This window comes from Mus caroli, chromosome 16 (genome assembly GCF_900094665.2).
Source record: "Mus caroli chromosome 16, CAROLI_EIJ_v1.1, whole genome shotgun sequence".
NCBI classification, from domain to species: domain Eukaryota; kingdom Metazoa; phylum Chordata; class Mammalia; order Rodentia; family Muridae; genus Mus; species Mus caroli.
In genome coordinates, this window is record NC_034585.1 from 27,402,433 (window position 1) to 27,421,709 (window position 19,277).

At 42.9% G+C, this 19,277-nt stretch overlaps 1 protein-coding gene across 3 annotated transcripts in view; it reads right to left on the minus strand.

Annotated features, from left to right (window-relative positions):
• The window catches only part of Atp13a3 (ATPase 13A3), a 75,795-nt gene extending 58,638 nt beyond the window's left edge, over positions 1-17,157 (minus strand). For all 3 annotated transcript variants that reach the window (XM_021184510.2, XM_021184511.2, XM_021184509.2), the window contains exons 1-2: positions 16,674-17,157; positions 15,927-15,972 (exon numbers count right to left, since the gene is read on the minus strand). The gene's annotated coding sequence lies outside the window, so the exon portion shown is untranslated. The remainder of the gene's footprint in view (positions 1-15,926; positions 15,973-16,673) is intronic.
• Positions 17,158-19,277: the final 2,120 nt, after the last annotated feature.

Here is a 19,277-nt window from a genome sequence, read left to right on the forward strand (position 1 = left end):
CCAGGCTGCCCCTCAACTCCCTATGCAACTGAGGCTAGCCTTGAAAATGTGACCCTCCTGCCTCTACCTCCAGAGTGCTGGTATTATAGGCATATGCCATACTATCCAGTTTAGTTTACATTTTTAAAATGTCTGTTTAAGAAGGAAGGGGGAATGGGGAAAGTGAAGGAGTGAGACATGATGATACATGAAGGAAAGCACCATACTGAAACTATTATTTGTATGCTAACCTAGAAATTAATTTAAAGAAGCAGGAGGACCGAGAATTGAAGGTCTCTTCAACGCATAGGGAGTTTGAAGTCATCTTCTACTTCATGTGATCTGAACTAAAAACTTCAAGTCTACTTATGAGATTCAAAACGTTTCAATTATTCAAGTCACTAGGGTTCTAGAAGTCTCATAATTCTTTCTCATGTATGTGACATTTCTGAAGTCCATGTTCAAAGAGTTAGCAAAGTGTTAGAATGACTTCAAATTCTTATCCATTATGAAAAATGCTACAGCGGGCAAGAGTTTGAAAGAGTTATAACTTGCAGGACTAAACAGCCTAGAAAGAAAAGTACTCTCTGATATCCAAGACAATGTGTAAACTGGGTGGTAGTGGGACCCACTTCTAAGAAATCCAAGCACTCTGGGAGTTAATCCCAGCAGAAGGAGGAGAAGCTTCTACAGACCAGACTGTCTACAGAGTGAGATCCAGAACAACCAGGACAAACAGAAACTGTCTTGGGGGAAAACATACAACAAACAAAAGCAACAAACAACAAAAGTCAAGGTGTCGACAATTCACTGGTAGTAACCATCCTCTGGGCTGCAGTAGTTAGACAGAAAGTCAAGGTGCTGACAATTCACTGGTAGTAGCCATCCTCTGGGCTGCAGTAGGAAGACAGAAAGTTGGGTGGTTTTACCCAGAAGACTGTCTAACGGACACATCATCCCTAAAGTCTTCACTCTCTGCCTAGATCTCAACTGAAGTCATGCTACTTTTGGCATTTTCAAAGCTATTTAACAAGCACATTACCTTTTATATGTTTTGTTTTTCTAATATAGAACCTCTTGGGCTAGAGAGATGGCTCAGTGGTTAAGAGTACCGACTGCTCTTCCAAAGGTCCTGAGTTCAATTCCCAGCAACCACATGGTGGCTCACAACCATCCATGATGAGATCTGATGTCCTATTCTCGTGCATCTGAAGACAACTACAGTGTACTTAAATATAAGAATAAATAAATCTTAAAAAAAAAAAAAAAAAAAGAACCTCTTTGTTGCACAGCCTTGACCAACTCACAACCCAGGACCTCACAGAAGCTCAGCAAGTGCTCTACCACCAAGCTACATGGTTAAATTTCTTTCTTATCTATGTTCTGGTTCAGCTGAGTAAATGTATTAACAATCAATAATACAAATATGATAATTAGCAGCATATTCTTTATTTTGTTCCTTAAAACATGATTTCTCTGTGCACCCCTTGCTGTCCTGGAACTCACCCTGTAAACAGGCTAGCCTCATACTCAGAGATTCACCTGCCTCTGCCTCCAGAGTGCTGGTATTAAAAGCCTGTGCCACCACAGCCTGCTACCTATTTTTTATTCCTATTTTTTATTGAATTCATCTACAGAATTAAGTAAGCAAGTGCATCATCACATTAGGAGCAGAAGAAACTGGGTGTGGCAGTACACATTTTAATGCCAGCACTCAGAAGATGTAGAAAAGTTCAAGGTCAGCCCATTTATAGTGAGTTCTGCAACAGCCAGGGAGACACAGGGAGACAAGATGCTGTTAAAAAAAAAAAAAAAAAGATGGGGTACATACTTTTAATCCCAGCATTGGGGAGGCTAAGAGGCAGATCTCTATGAGTTCAAGGCCAGGCAAGTCTACAGACCTACTTCCAGATTTCCAGGACAGCCCAGGCTAAAAAAAAAAACCTTGTCTGGATAAAACAAAAAACAAAAAGGAGATTATAACTTCCCTCCTCTCCAAAGCAAAGGCCCCAAAACAGGAGTGCCAGCTTTAACTTGTCCACAGAAGACAATCCACTAAGAACTGTGAAGAGCATCCCTTCACTTATCTTGGCTCAATCTCTCCACTACTACAAGGTTGGTGAAATAATGTCCTAAGGTGGATTCAACCATGAAAAAGTTTTGCCTTACAAGAACACAGGCAAATGTAGTGACACAGTATCTTCAATCCCAGCAAGGGGGGGGGGGTAAGAGACAGGTAGAACTCTGTGAGCTCAAGGCCAGCCTGGTCTACATATTAAGTTTGAGGACATCCATGGCTATATAGAGACCCTGACTCTTTAAAAAAGCAAAGCAAAGCATAGGCACTATGTACAACCTGCTGTTGCATTCTTTCACCTGTAGGTGGCAATCAAATATTGCTAAGGAAAAAGATGGCTGCAATTGACTAAGATATTCAGTGATTAGAAGAGATAAGGTATTATATACCAATTTGTTTACTCGATATGAAAAGGGGTTGCTTTTGAAATATGTCCCAAGAGAGATAAGATATGCAACAAAAACCATGAGGGCTGGGAATGATGTGAGTTCAAGGCCAACCAGGGCTCAATAGTAAGATCCTCTCAAAAAACAAAAATATAAATAAATAAAGCCTAAACTATGTGGTAAAACACTTAGCCATTAAATTGGTGATGAAAAACAAGAAACAGGCAAGATGTAACATAAAACAGAGATTCTGAGGAGGGTAGTAGCGGACACTAAGTAAAATATAGTATCTTGTATGTCACATAATAATGAAATTCACTGCTTTATAGATCTACTTAAGATTATAACAGAAGAGCTGAGGCAACCTAGCGTGGAGGTGGCACACACTTGTAATCTCAGCATTTTGCAAATGGAAACCTGAGAATCGGTATTTAAGGCCATCCTCAGCTACACGGTGACTTTTAAAACCAACAAGGTAAGCTATGTAAGACACTGTCTCTTTAAAATTAAAAAAAAGAAAAGAAAAAAGTAATATGGGCAGGGAGTCTGAGGCAGGGAGATCTCTGGCCAGCCTGGTCTACTGAGTGAGTTTCAGGACAACCACACAGAGAAAGGAAAAAAGATTTTGGGTTAGAAGCAGTGGTGCATACTTGTAATACTTAGGAGGCTAAGGCAAGAAGCACACAAGTTTAAGCCTAGGCTACATAAGATCCTTCCTGCCTCTTAAACAGATCAAAAAAAAAGAAAACCTTGGGTTTGATCCCCAAGAAAAGAAAGGGAATCTATACATACCTAATCTAACAATTCTAATCAATATTCATGACATGTGTTATCTATACTAAGTATGTTTGGGTAAAACATATCCTACTGTGCTGTTTGTAACAAAACCTAAGCCCCTTGAATCTATCTTAATGTGTGCCAACAGAATGTATGAATAGCTTATGAAAGACAAATGAGACCGATCATAAGAGACCAGGACAGCTCTATACAAGAAAAAAGAACTATGACTAATATGCAACTTTTGTATCAATCAAAAAGTTGCATATGTGTGTTTATAAAAGACAAGAATGGTGGTGCATGGCTTTAATCCTAGCACTCTAGAGATAGAGGCAGGCTGATCACTGAGTTTGAGGCCAGCCTGGTCTACACAATGAGTTGTATGTAGGTTAGCCAGTTTCATGGTGAGACCCTGTCTCAAAAATGTATACCAAAGTGTTATCATTAAGTAAGAAATTCTTTTAAGTATTTTAGAGTAAAGGTCACCAATACCATATACTTCAAGTTCCTCTGCAAAATTAAATGTCAACGTTAGTGTTCCCCGCCTCATTGAGGGTGGTAACAGTGGATTTTAAAGTAAATTCTCACTGAAACAAAAGGTTATTTTAAAACAAGAAAACATGAAATATAATAGAAACACTGAACAAGGACTAAGAAAACAAGAATTTGTATAATTGTCTATGTAAACAAGGCAAATTGCCAAACGAGTGTAATTACTCCAACCTAAAATCTGTAATTCAGATTTAAAGGTTTCTTTGAATAATATAAATGAAAGGTTCTCCCATTTAACTCAAATTAGTTTCAGCTTAAAACTATAATACCATTTAAATTGATGATTTAAATCTAAATGCTCTATAGTGGTGAGATTAGCTATGCTGTTTTGTTTTGTGCTCCTATCAGGTCACACACTTCCAGCCACCGCCTTGGATCTACAAATGAAAGACACACACACACACATTATCTTATTTTTAAAATGCCTTAGCTAGTTCAAAGGCTGGGCAGTTCTAATCATCTGCCCAGCTATCATAGATTTCCCTCCAGTACTCCTGACTCAACACCATCTAAATCTATGATCTATCTTTGCTGCCCTGCTCCTTCTGGGTGGCCCCCTAGACTTTGCTGCCCAAGACGCTTCTGGGCAGCCCTTTTGGGGGCCCACATTCCCTCTCACCTACATTTTGGGTGACTTTCCTTCTGTAGCTCTAAATCTGATCCGTCTCCCTCCAAAACCTGGCAATTCTTCTCTCCGCTCCCCTCTATTCAGATCTAGCCCATCTCCCTTTGCCCAGCTATCAGCCACTGGCATCTTTATTTTTTTTGTTTAAGATCTTATTTTTTGTATGTGAGTACACTGTCCTCAGACACATTAGAAGAGGGCATCTGATCCCATTACACATCGTTTTAAGCCACCATGAGGTTTCTTGGGAATTGAACTCAGGTCCTCTGAAAGAACAGTTAGTGCTTCTAACCACTGAGCCATCACTCCAGCCCCCACTGGCTTATTGATCGATCAAAAACCAATTGGGGACAAGGACCTTTAGCTTGTTGTCACACAGATTCCCAATTAAATCAAAGAATTAGAACCAATCACCAACAATGCTCATTAATTCTGAGGCTGCTATTTTCCATTTTACCACAGCTAAAACTGGAGTGCTTTTTAAATGTTATTGTTGCTGTCAGCATGCATGGGTCACTGTACAGAATGCTCAGAATTGGGTTTTGGGGGATTTTTTTGTTGTTGTTTTTTTTTTCCGAGACAGGGTTTCTCTGTGTAGCCATGGCTGTCCTGGAACTCACTTTGTAGACCAGGCTGGCCTCGACTCAGAAATCCGCCTGCCTCTGCCTTCCAAGTGCTTGCTGGGATTAAAGGCGTGTGCCACCACCACCCAGCAAAATTGGTATCCTTATTTCTCAAAATTCATGTATGTACAATGTTAGTAGTAAGTGCATGTCTTAAATTACTAATGCATTTTAAATAACTACCTTACAATAGGACTATCAACAATAGCATGCACAGAAAGGACTCAAAATATAAAAACAGAGTGGACAGAAAGAGCCAGGCTAGAAATGGTGAAAAGAGAATAATGACAAGGAAAATAAGAAAACTTTCCAGAGGATTATATTCCTAAATCTTCAGTGTGTTTGGGAGACAGAAATCCCAAAAATCTTTTTGGTTCTCCTGACTCTACCTCAAGCCTGGTTTATGGAGTGGATTGGAGGGAAGGGAGATTTAAAATCCTGGGCTTCTTGAATGTTAGTCAAGCACGGGACTAACCCAAGTTAGACTTACAACACCTCAAATGTGTATACACACACACACACACACACACACAACTTTCATTAACACATTATTGAACTGCTTTCAAAAAACCAAGATTTGTTTCATTCATGATCTTTACTACAGTATGATTCATATTTCACTCTTCTAGGCTTGCTGATTTGAAGGACCAATCACAAAGAAGCATGAAATCAGCAGGAAATTATTCTTTACAAAAGATACAACCCTGCACATTTAACAATTGTAACTAATAAGAACGCCGCAGGTCAACTGTGTGTCAGAGAAGGAGAGAAGTGTATGTAGAAGTAAGATCTGATTATCATAGATAGATGGGCCTTTAACTCTGCATCTTCCTGCTTCAGCTTCCCAGGATTAAAGATACATATGGCTTATGTGAACTTCAGAAATTGTATGAGTTTGTTTTTCTGCTTTATTCCTTTTCTCAATTCCAAATCTGCTATGTTGATCCAATGCAGTACAAAAGACCTCAAACACTGCAAAGGACAGCCTGGGCTACATACATAGCAAGACCATGCCTCTGGGGGAAAAAAAAGAGCGTAGGGTATGGTGGCACTTTTATTTAATCTCAGCACTCAAGAAGCAGAAGCAGGCAGAGCTCCCTGACTATACTGTGTGAGTCCCAGAGAAGTCTAATCTCTACAGGGTTATTTAGCCTAGAAACCACCTTCATGGGCATCTACATTGTTAAGTTATGGTTTGTTATTTGAGGTCCTTGGGGCTGAACCCCAAGGTCTCACCCACACCAGGCAAGCAATATACCACTAGATGCTCAAGCACAATTCCAGGCCTAAATAGTATCTTTTTAAAGACAAGAAAGGCGAGCATGAGGTTAAACTACATTAAAAAGCTTTACCAACAAGTTTCTTAAAAAGGACATTAGCATACTTTTTCACAGGATTATTTTCTATATTCTAAAGATCCACTAAACCAATTGTTGCTACAAATAAAGCTGAATCATTACTCCAGAAAAGAAAAAACAACAACAACAACAAAAAAAACCAGGACTTCAAAGATGACCCCCAAATGTCCTTTCTACCCACCACAATTCTGCTTAACTGCAGTTTACATTATACTAGCCAAAACAGAAAGGCAAGTAGACAGGTTACCAAGCTATTTCCTGCTATCACTTAACTGTTAATATCCCCTGGGCTGTTTTTGTAACTATGTCACTTGGGACAAAGTGCAGCACTACTGGAATGTCTGTGATGGCAACAACCACCCACCAGTTTTCAGCACTCATCTCTCATCTTCAGACCTATAGATTGAGACCTCCATCCTTTCTCACAGACAGCTAAAATTCAACCTTTCTTCAAAATATCCTGCCCCTCAAACTTTTCAATTCATTCTACCCCTTAAGGATGTTTAAATCAAGAAATTTACCAGTCACCCTAGACTCCACTATTTAACACCTTCTACATCCCACTGGGCATCATTTCTAGCCTTTCTCACTCTACTGCACCAGGGAAGTTGCTCCAATTCAGGTCCTTTTCCAAGTCTTCCTCATTCACAGCTATATGTAAGCCTACTATGACCTCTCTACCTCCCCTGTGTAAAGTCTCAGTAGCTTGTAACTGTCTGCAATGTCATTTCCCAAATTAGTGAGAATACATCCAAATCATTTCAAAAGATTCCCTGCTCATATAAATTGAATAAATGGTAGTTTAAAAACAGTTTAAAACACTGATCTCTAGCTAGTATCTAAAGTCTCATAATGCAAAATATGTATTTCTTTCTACCACTGTGGAAGTGGGGTCCAAAGTAAAAAACTAATTACAAGACTTGTAAAAGCCTTTACAATCTGCCACTTTCCAACTGCCATCATTCACACTTAGAAACTTTACATCCCTTTCACAACAGCACAATTTGCAGCTCTTCAAATTGCTCTAGCACTTCCTGACTCCATTCTTCTCTACACAATATAATCTTTCTGTCAAGAATGCCTTCACAAACCTAGTCTGGCTGAGAAGCTGCTGTTAACCCTAAAGCCAACTCAAGGCACTAAGCTTTCTCTGACTGTTCTTTCCATCTTCTGCTGCAAAGGACTCCTGCCACTTTTCACCACCACTCCAACTGTCAGAGCAGTTACTAAGGACATCAAACTCAGCCTTAAAAGCTATGAGACTCAAACCAGCACCTGGTAATACATTTGAATGAATCAAATGAGGTAAGATCACAGGTGGAATCTTTTTTTTTCTGGGCAAAATCCTACAATAAATTTTGAGTCTGAACATGTGCCACATCTCAACCCTAAGCCTCTTTTCCAACTAACTTAGCCAGATTCCTCCCAGAACTGTAACCCTCCCTATAGAAACCCATCACAATGTTACTTATATTCATCAAATTAATTACTCTTTCTCAAGAGCAGTGCTTCTCAACCGTCCTAATAATGTTGTGAGCCTTTAATACAGTCCCCTCATGCTGTGGTGATCCCTAACCACAAAATTATTTTGTTGACCACTTCATATCTGTAATTTTGCTACTATTAATTGTAATGTAAATATCTGATTTGAGGAATATCTTATATGTGACCCCAAATGGGATGACAACAAAGGCTGAGAATCATTGCTCAAGAGTCATTCTTCTCAGAAGTTATTGCATACAGAGGTGACAGCTGGGGAGTAGGGAAGAGGGTTCAACAGGTAAAGCACTTGAAAAGTCCTGTGTTAAAGAGGGCCAGAACCAATGTAAAATAATCAGTGCTTGGACCCATTCTAAAGACAAGCAGCGACTTTAATCCCAGCACTTGGGAGGCAGAGGCAGGCAGATTTCTGAGTTCGAGGCCAGCCTGGTCTACAGAGTGAGTTCCAGGACAACCAGGGATACACAGAGAAACCTTGTCTCAAAAAACCAAAAAAAAAAAAAAAAAAAAGACAAGCAGATCCCTGAGGCTCACTGGCCTCAGAATAAGAGACAAGGTCTCAAAAACAAGGAGGAGGGGCTAGAGAGATCGTCCAGTGCACTGGCTGAAGGATGGCAGTGACACACACCTTTAACCCCAGGTAGGCAGTTCAAGGTCAACCTGGTGTTCAGAGTGAATTCCAGGACTACACAGAGGTGTGAAAAATGGACAAACAAAACAGCACTGTCTGCTCTTCCAGAGGATCCCGGTTCAATTCCTAGTATCTACATGGTGGCTCACAATCTTTAAACTTCAGTTCCAGAAAATCCAAAGCTGTCTTCTGGCTTAAATAGGCACCAGTCATGTACAGGGTACAGACAGATAAGACACATAAAATGCAATATAAAAACATTAAACACACAACAGTAAAGTAGAATAGGGGATCAAGGGATGGGTCAGTTAGGAGTATTTCATGTTCTTCCCAGGTTTGGTTTCCAGCACCCATGTCAGGTAGCTCTCAACCTCCTCCAGGAACCTAGAAAAACACACATTAGCACAAACAGAAACACACACACACACACACACACACACACACACACACACACACACGGTAGGAGGCTGCAGAGTCTTACTATACAAGCATTAAGGCCTAAGTTCTGTTCCCCAGGCCCCATATAAAAGCCAGAAAGTCTTACAGGAGTCTGTAACCCCAGGGCTTTGGGAGGGTGACAGCCAGATCCAAGGGCTTTCTTGCAGACAGACTAGCCAATTAGCAAGCTCCAGGATCAGTAAGAAACACCCTGTCTCCAAAAACTAAGGTATAAAAGTCACAACGAAGAGACCCAATGTCAACCTCTGACTCATTCGATGCATCCCCCCTCCTACACGCACACACAAATACCAAGGCAAATGGCCATTGACAAATATCTGAAGTTGTCTTTTGGCCTCCACACAAGTGTGCCTATATGAGCACATAATATCTGCATATGTTGACAATTTGTTCTAATCAACTGCCTCTGTGGTCCTGCACTGAACTTCATGATCTCAAATGGTCGCAACTCCACCGCACTGCTTTTTAACTCACTAACTCAAACCAAACTGACTGACTAGAACTCAAGAGATCTGCATGCTTCTCTCCTGGGTGCTGGCATTAGAGGTGTGTACCACCATGCCTGACCTAAGCTTTTCTTTACCTGAAATTTGCTCTATACCAGGCTGGCCTTGAATTCAAGAGATCTCTTTGCCTCTGTCTCCTGGGACTAAAGGAGCATCTTCATTCCAGCAGATCACACAGCCCTAGACCCTTTTATCAAAGCAGCCATACTGCTAGACCAAAACTCCTCTACATATATGCAATAATCAAACTGAAGCAGTCAAATAGTGTGAGGAGGGGCAAAGAGATCCAGTGACCCTGGCCAAGTCTATCTTCTGGGTCTTAACATGAGGTTAACATTTAAGAAGAGGGCTACAGTTACATATTTCTACTAACCAGTCCAGGTCATGGTTCCACCCTTTTTCTCATCTCTATGGAAGTATGTCAAGTTGTAAATTTCTGGGAGGAGTGGGAGGAGTGTTGTGGCCGTCCATCCATCCTCCCTCCCCTCCCCATAAGGACTTAGGCTTTAGGCTTGCTTTCTCTTCTCCAAACATAAGATTCCTGGGGGAGCTACAATTTGGGGGGGCTCACTGTTTCAACAGTCCAATGACTATCTTCACCTCTGCTAGGCTGGTTACAGTGCAGAATAAAGACCCTAACCAAAAGAACACCTACCTGACAAAGACAGGAATTCAACCTAGACCCTTTGCCCTCCCCAGACACCAACTTCTTCTGTAAGAAAAGGCCAGTCTAAATAGTCTGTTATTTCTCAGCATTATTATTTTTTACTCTTCCACCTTTACTTTAACTCCCAATACTTTTGTAAAGAAAACAAGAAAAACTAAATAATAGAGTAAATCCAACCTACTATTAAGGTACAATTCGGTCTAAAACTTTCTTTCATAAGTATTCTACATGTTACCTGATTGCTTATTCCAAGAGAAGACTTACAGAATATAAAGAAGTTCTAATTAACAAATTAGTTTCATACCCTAAGATCTATTTTAAGCTGTTTCACCACCTCAAATTCTACCAAAGGTCACAATATGACCTGTGGGTTAGTCTAAAATGTTAACAGATCTGGTGTTCCAATTGTTCTGTGGAACTCTCCAGCAATTCCCATCCTCAAATAACTTCTGCTTCAGATATCTGCATTGCATTTTTTAATAGATCTCTTCCTCACTCCCATTTTTCTACACTAATAAGTATAAGTATCATAAAAATAAATTTTAAGCTATCATTGTAGTACAGTATTTTTGTCAATTCACGATACTTTATCCTTTTTTTGTTATTTTGTTGTTTTATTTTGAGTCAGGGTCTTGTTAGGTAGTAGCCCAAACTGGTCTTGAATTTTCAGTGAGCCTCTTGTGTGAGCCTCTTGACATGACAAATCATTATTACTATACCCAATCTGTTTTGAGTTTTTGAGCCAGAGTCTCAATCATTTCTGTGCCTCAGGCTCCTCACCATGAACTACAGGCTCACAGCACTGTGCCCAACCATACACATTACTTTTCATAGCAGTAACTCTAATTTTTTATCTTAATTTTATCAATGGTTATCATTAACTTCAAGACATTCTATCTTTTAAATATCTACTTTACTCAAGATTAAGTTGGGGCCAAAAGAAGGCTTGATGGTTAAGAACACACACCCGCTGCTCTTCCAGAGTACCCAAGTATGATTTCAAATACCCAAGCAGCTCACAACTTCCTGTACTCCAACTCCTAGGGAGCTATACCTCCTGGCCTCTGTAGGTACCTGGACTCCTCCTATGCACAGACAAGCAAAGATACATAAACACATATGATTAAAATAAACAGAGCTAGGAGGTAGCTCAGGAGTTAAGAGCACTTGTTATGGCCAGGAGTAGTGGCACACATGCCTTGAATTCCAGCACTTGGGAGGCAGAGGCAGGAGATCTCTGTAAATTCAAGGCTCTTGGTTCTACAAGTGAGTTCCAGGACANTAAGAGCACTTGTTATGGCCAGGAGTAGTGGCACACATGCCTTGAATTCCAGCACTTGGGAGGCAGAGGCAGGAGATCTCTGTAAATTCAAGGCTTCTCATTATCCTTTCTTTTTCTTTGTCTACAGTGTGTGTTAACCTACCAGGTGTCACATCATTAAAAAAAAAAAAAAAAAAAATCAGCAACAACAACAATAAAGACCCACTTTGCTCTTGCAGAACTTGGATTCAACTCCTAGCACCTGCATAGCCAAAGATCCCAATATGACCTGTAATAGTGAACAGTAGTTATCAGGGTTGCATGGTAACAGACTGGTTACCTTAACCATTCATAACTCCAGTTCCAGGGGTTGGATGCTCCCTCTTCTGGCCTCCTTAGGCACTAGGCACACATGGTACACATACATACATACATGCAGGTAAAACATTTATAAAAACACTTTTATGTGTTACAAATAAAAAAAATTTAAGATTAAATAATTCCAGAACACTTGACTTTTTTTTTTTAAGATGTATTTATTTTATGCATATGAGTACACCACCTTTGCTCTTCAGACACACCAGAGGAGGGCACCAGACCCCATTCCAGATGGCTGTGAGCCACCATGTGGTTGCTGGGAATTGAACTCAGGTCCTCTGGAAGAGCAGCCAGTGCTCTTAAGCGCTAAGCCATCTCTCCAGCCCAGACTTTTTTTTTTTTTTTGGTTTTTTGAGAGAGGTTTTCTGTATAGCCCTGGCTGTCCTGGAACTCACTCTGTAGACCAAGACCAGGTTGGCCTCGAAGAACTCAGAAATCCATCTGCCTCTGCCTCCGGAGTGCTGGGATTAAAGGCGTGCCCCACCACCGCCTAAACTAAAACATGTACCTAAATCCTGAACTTCTCTCTCAAAGTAAGAAAATTCAAGAAACCAAGAACATGGCTTTCAAGATTACAATGGTTACTCTGTATAGTAGGCCAGTTTGCTTCAATTAACAGAAAGTCACAAAAAAGTCAAAGGTTAAATCCTGTAACCCAACTCTTAGATCAAGATTTAACCAGATCAGCTATGGTATACAACAGCCCCCTTAAACCAACTGGACAGTCCAAGAACTCCTAGTACCCTCATGAAACTGAGGTAGTACCAGACTTCATATATACTGTTTTCCTATACATACATGACTATGAGGAAGCTTCATTTATAAATTAAGCACAGTAAGATTATCAACCATAGTGAAGCAACTTAACATTATACTATACTAGAAGCTATGTGGATGTGATCACTCCTTTTATTTTTTCTCTTCAAATACCTTTAACTAAAGGAATTAATTTCTAGTTTTTCTTTGGACAACAGAACTGCTAGCTATATAAGTAAAGATACCAACAATAACTAATAACCAACTAGTAGGCACAGGCAATGAATGTGCTAGATCAAGAGTTGTCTAGGGTCTAGGTCAGAACAATGGGACAGTATAAAATTTTTATCACTACTCAAAACACATAGCTACTGTTATGAATCGTAATATAAATATTTTGGAGATAAAGGTTTGCCAAAGGGGTTGAAACCCAAAGGTTGAGAACCACTGGTCTAGATTATTTCTGGAATTTTCCATTTAATATTTTCAAACCCCAGCTGAATGATCACTAACTGAAACCACAGAAGGTCAAACTACATGGGTGGGAGCTGTGTAGAGGGAGACTATTGTGTTCAGAATTCGACTCAGCACTAGGATTTTAGAGCATATCAAGTCTACCAATTTAACAGATTAATTTAACAGACACTAGATTAACCACTTTTAGCATACCTCCATTTTAAGAGTGTTCTTGTCAATAAATGTTAAGCTACTAACTCCTGCTCAATGTACTCTCTAGTCACACACAAGGTCTTATATTTAGTACTTACAGTTAGCGTAGGCCACCAAGTATACTACCAAATAACCCGTTTTACTAGCCTGAAGTCACAGGTTTATAATCGCAGCTACTTGGGAATCTTGGACAGGAACTTTTTAATCTAAGGCCAGCCAACCAGGACAAGTGCATTGAGACTCTACCAAAAATTGTACTTAAAAACACAGAAGGGAAGCCGGGTGTGGTGGTGCACTCCTTTAATCCCAACACTCAGGAGGCAGAGGCAGGCGGATTTCTGAGTTCGAGGCCAGCCTGGTCTACAAAGTGAGTTCCAGGGCAGCCAGGGCTACACAGAGAAACCCTGTCTCCAAAAAACAAAACAAAAAAATAACACAGAAGGGGCTGGGACATGGCTTTGAATAGTGTCTGCTTACACTTCTGTGAAGCCCTGAATGCAAAGGCACGTATCACAAAACACAGAATCCATTTCCTGTAAGACCATCATCATCAAGATCTCTTGAAATTCTATTTTATCTTCCAAACACAATGCATAGGATAAGAAAGGAACCCAGGAAGAACTAGCTGAGTCCTCCCCACTTCACATGCACTCAGGGGCCCTCAAGCCTCGTAGAAATATTGTTCTTTGTAAATTGAAATGAAACAAGAAAGGGAAAAAGAAGAACAGTTAAGAAGCAACAGTTTAAAGACGTTGAAGACAACCACAATCTAAGTTTAATATTCTGTCTACAACACAGAAGTTCTTATTTCTTGGTCTGTGTAAGTATGTAACTAGGAACTTATTGCAAAACCTGTTTCCTCATCTAGAAAAGAAAGTTCAATAACTACCAAGTATTTACTTTAGGGCCTAGTACATAGTACAATATCTCAATAACTATTGCCACTGACAAAGTTAAATCAGTATCAGTCAGGTCAGACTCCCAAATCCCATGAACTCTTTCTATTACAATTTTCTGTAACTGTCAACACACATTCTTTGTTTTTTCTTTTTCTTTGAGACAGAGTCTCATGTAGCCCAGGTCATCCCTAAACTAAGTCTGTAGCTAAGGATGCCTTTAACTTCTGATTCCCCTGCACAAATGACAAGCATTTGGCACCACATCCAGGATTGTACCCAGGGCCACAGGCATAGTAGCAAGCACTTTACCAACTGAGCTACATCCCCAAGCCCAACACTTATTCACAGAAGAATCAATATTTGAAAAATAAACATTTGGGACTGGAGAGATGACTCGGCAGAGCACTGGCTGCTCTTCCATAGGACCTGGGTTTAATTCCCAGCACCCACATGGCAGCTCACAACTACAGTTCCAGGGGATCAGACCCCTCACACAAACATACATTCAGGCAAAACACTAATGCATACAAGATAAAAATAAATTATTTTTTTAAAAAAAGAATCATTTGGGAAACTGGTATTACATGGTTATTAGGGGCAAACTAAACATGTTGAACTATGTTAGTGCTAATATCTGATAACAGAACCAAGCACTTCATAGGACATGAGATTTTCTTTCTACTATCTATGAAACTATTTTAATGCCAATATAGGAATTTGTATTATCTCAAACTAATTCTAAATTAAAATTTCGATTTCTGTTACTGGTTGGCCTGGGCTAAGAAATCAATCATAGCACTCCATCAGCTTGAAGCTTATCAACTTTGTTTTCAAAACTACACTGCCACGTAATATTTTCATCTAATTACAACTGTACTTAAATGAAACATATAAATTATCACTTTTTCTGCCTAATCCCATAACCAAAACAAGCACTGCTGTTCTAACAATGTTTAAAAATCTCAACTACTCCATCCTCAACCTAAACTAGTGACAAATGACTGGGGGGGAGGAAGGGAGAGCAGATGTTAATACCAGGAAAAGGAATAAAAAGTATCCTCCTCCCTGCTAAACGCAGTGGTGCTGCTTGTAATACAACTACTCAGAAGGCTGAGGCAGTATCATCATTTTACTATCTCAAAAAGAACTTCCAGAAACTGATGTACTTTTGAAGTTGTTGTTGGTTTAAACCCTGATGGGATGTCCACACAATCTATCTTAGCAACTACAGCCTATTGGGCAAAGCAACAGTCCTCAAAAAGAATGCTACATATATTCCAGGAAAACAAAATTGATGCCAGTTTTAGCAAAAAGGTTTGGTTCTAATCAAAGGTGGAGCCCGTTTAATGATGTGCTGGCCCTTCCAGAATAAAATCGCACTGGAGCTAGAAAGATGGCTCAGCAGTAAAAAGTGCATGCTGCTCTTAGGACCTAACCACCGCAGTCAGCTCACAACCACCTGTTTCAAAGGGCCTGGCCTCCGAGGGCATCCACACCTTTCACATACATACTCAAGCACACATGTAAGTAAAAATAAATAAAATAATAAACTTTCACATTAGCCTCAAACCCTCTAGAATTGTATTCATCACGAAAAGGCCCCACATGTCTTGGATTTAAACAATCCTGACGTCCTGCTTCACAGATCAAAAAAAATCACCATTAACATACTCAAACATACTCAAACGTGTTCCATTCAGTTCAGAATCACATAAATTTCTGGGTTTATGACTCCAGACCCATTCATTTTGCACTAATACAAACCACTAAATATAGCTTTAAAACATTAATGATTGGGAGCTAATTATGTAAGTGATTCATACCTCTTATGTATCCAGACACCAAGATCCTAGGGTACTTCGGTCAGACCTAAGGGGGAAATAAACAATGAACACCTGTCACAAAAGCCTTCCAAACTGGGAAGCCCCAAACAGTTACTGTCAGTCGCCAAATGCTATTCCTTCCCCCACTCCCAACTCCACACCCCACCAGAAAAGCTATCAATCGGGGCCCACAGTCTGTGTGAAGGCGGCGGGGCCAGAGAGTACGTAGCGCAAAAAGGGTCTGGGCTTTTCTAGTCCTCACGGCCCGGCCCTGCCTCTCTCCCCTTAATCTGGAGTGTTGACACCTCAAGTCCGCTTTCCTTTCTGGACTTCGGTTATCAGTGTAGAGTGTGCTGATAGGGTAATTTACTCGTTGGCGGCTGGGGCCGAACTAGGCTTCGGACAGTCAGCACCGGCACGGACCCATCTGGGGCCCTTCCCACATTCTTGCTCCCGGCACATCACCTTCTGGACTTTCTAGAGCGGCTGGCCTAGCGGGGCCGGCCGGCACACAGAGGGTGCACTCCAGACCTCCGCACCCACACGTGCTCCCAGACAGTGCCGGGTCCCCGCACCCCTCTCCCTGTCACACACATACCCCTTCCCAGAGAGGTGATGTCCGATTCGGGTCGAGGAAGCAGCCACAGACCCACCTGGTACCCGCCACCCGGGCGACGCTGTTCGCCTCCTCCAACCTCCCCATCACCTTCGCCTCCCGCCCCACACCCCGCTCGCCCAGTCACTCACCAGCCGCGCCGCCGTGCTGCCTTCTCCGCGGCCTCCCGGCCCGGGCAGCCAAAAGGCCGCAGGGGGCCGGGGGGCCGCTTTCGCCACCGCCGCCGCCTCCCCTCAGCCCAGCCCCATCACCCACGGCCGGCGCCGGCGGCCGCGGGTCGCTCGGGCTCGAGGGTCCGCCGCCACGCGTCGCGGCTCTGGCTGTGGGAACAGAGGCGACGCGGCTGGGCCCGGACCGCACCGGGCTCAGGGGCGTCCGCGCTCCGCTGTCGGCGCCCGGGGCGGCGGCGGTGGTGTGCAGCGGGGCAGGGCAAGAACAAGGGAGCGCGGCGCGGAAGACCGGCAGAGGAGGAGGACGGTCTGTGCTGCGAAGCGGTCTCCCGCGGTCAGCGACGAAGCGGACCCCCTCCCCGCGGCCACGGCGCCCGGTCACGCTGCGGGGAGGGCCGGCGGGCACACGGGGAGCGCCCCGCGAGCTCAGGACTCCCGCGCCGGATGTGAGGTCACGTGATTGCCTCATCCCTGCGCCCAGCGCGGAGGGGCCGTCAGGGGGCGGGGCGACCCTCCGGTCCCGCCCACCTCCTCGCCTACGGGGCCCCCAGCCCGCCTAATCGAGAACTGTTAGCGGGTTCAGGACTCATTTTGCGGGAGGCGATCAACTTAGGTGTCGCTTCCCACGCAAGGAGATCGTAGTCCAAATCCCCATTTTCTAAACAAAGGCACTGAGGCCCAGTGGTAAGTGCAGACTTGTCTAGGGTGGCAATCATAAAGGACGCCTGAGCTGGCAAGGTGGAGAGCAAAGTCCTAGCTCTGGACCCAGATTCTTTCCCTCCTTTATCCTCACATATACCAAAAAGAACACTTTAATTCCAATGGAACTCCTGGCCCAGCCCACGGGCGTGGAACAGAGAACAGTCAGGTAGGCACGAGAGCTTCCATACGGAAGACAGCCGGGTCTCAGTGAGGAGTTTCTTCCGACAGAGCTGGAAGCAAATTAAATACGTCCCTACACAGGAGATTTATCTTGGGGCACTGCCTCGCCCGGATGTTCAAATCGCGGTTTTGGTTTTCACTGCCTTCCGCTCCCTGTCGAACGCGGGAAGCTGAGCCTGCCACCTGCTGCCTCCAGCTCCGCCATCTTTCCACTCTTGAGTCTACCTCACCTGCATCCCAGACACCTGACCATCATTGTTCTCCTGCCTTCCTACAAACATAACTTTTAGCTGCTTGACTGTCTTAGAGGAGGGAACAGCTTGTGTTCAGCTCCTGTTCCCAGACTTGGGCACCGTCCACCAAAGGCATGGAGCATCCTGCCTCTTGGTCCGCAGCAGAGAGTAACACCTCATTTGGGTCGGTAATGTGCCCCAGATACGTGGCCCTAATACACTTCAATGGGAACAATAAGGATGCTGATCCTGCTTTCCAACCGCAGTGGTGAAGGGCTGGATGGCAACCACGAAATTCTTTTTACCAGGTAATGTGGACATCACAGTAAATGACGATGAGCCACAGCTGTGACTTCCCAGCTCCTGCTCCCCATTGGGTTTCAGCCCTCCGTGTGTTCCCTAGCTCACTTGTGCTGGAGTACGTAAGTAGTTTAGGATTGAGGAAGTCTGGGTAGAGCTGAACAAACCCTGCCTGCACACAGTCCTGCCAGCTTCCTTAGCAGTTGGTTATTTACCTCGCAGATTTTAAACAAGCGCAAGCCTCTCCTGGTCCTATAAATAAAACTGTCAAGCCAAGCATCCACTTAGAGTGCCCTCTTCAATTAGCCATCAAGTGTTTCTGACCCCTTATGCACACCTCTTAAACAGTGGGTCTCCCCCTGGCCTGCCTGTACTTCCTCATTCCTCAACTCGTGGCAAACTAACCACACACACACACACACACACACACACACACAGAGAGCTCAATTGACAGTAACCCTTGACCTTGTCATCCACCATTGCAGAACTGTCCTCAGTACTACCTCTCAGCATCTCTCTGCCACATTTGACACTGTGGGTGTTCTCACCTTCTGAAATTACTCTACTGCCTCAGCTTGCAGAGGATTTTGCTCTCCCAGTTGTCAAGTCTCTGTAACTAAGACCTCTCTGCCTTCCTCCGTGGCACCAGTTGTGAAGCAGCACCTGAAAAGCAGGGCAGCACCCTAAGCCCCACAGCTGTGCCCACTTGGCTGCACTCAACTCTGGGAGGATCAGCTCCACCCTTAGCTTTGAGCTCCCACATCAGTCAGATGCCTTTTACCAAACAGAGACTCCATCGGCCTGTCATGCATCTCTACGGAGAGCTCACCAAAAAACACCAACAGTGTGTCCAAAACCAAACGAGCCCTCTGCCTTTATAACTGCCCCTCTCAAAACTACGAGCACTGCCATCACATAACCATCTGAATTAGGAAATTGGGAATAGATGAGTCACCCATGATGAGTCACCAAGCCCTATCTGTTTCACGTCAAATTCCTACCTCCATTCCTCTGGCACCCATTCTTTCTAAGCTATGCCGCTTTGGCAGCCTCCAACAGCCTTCTTTGGATGAACACATCCTCCATGCTGCCTCCAAAGTCCTGTCTAAAATGCACAACTACTTGAAGTCCTAAGGTCAATGCACTCAGG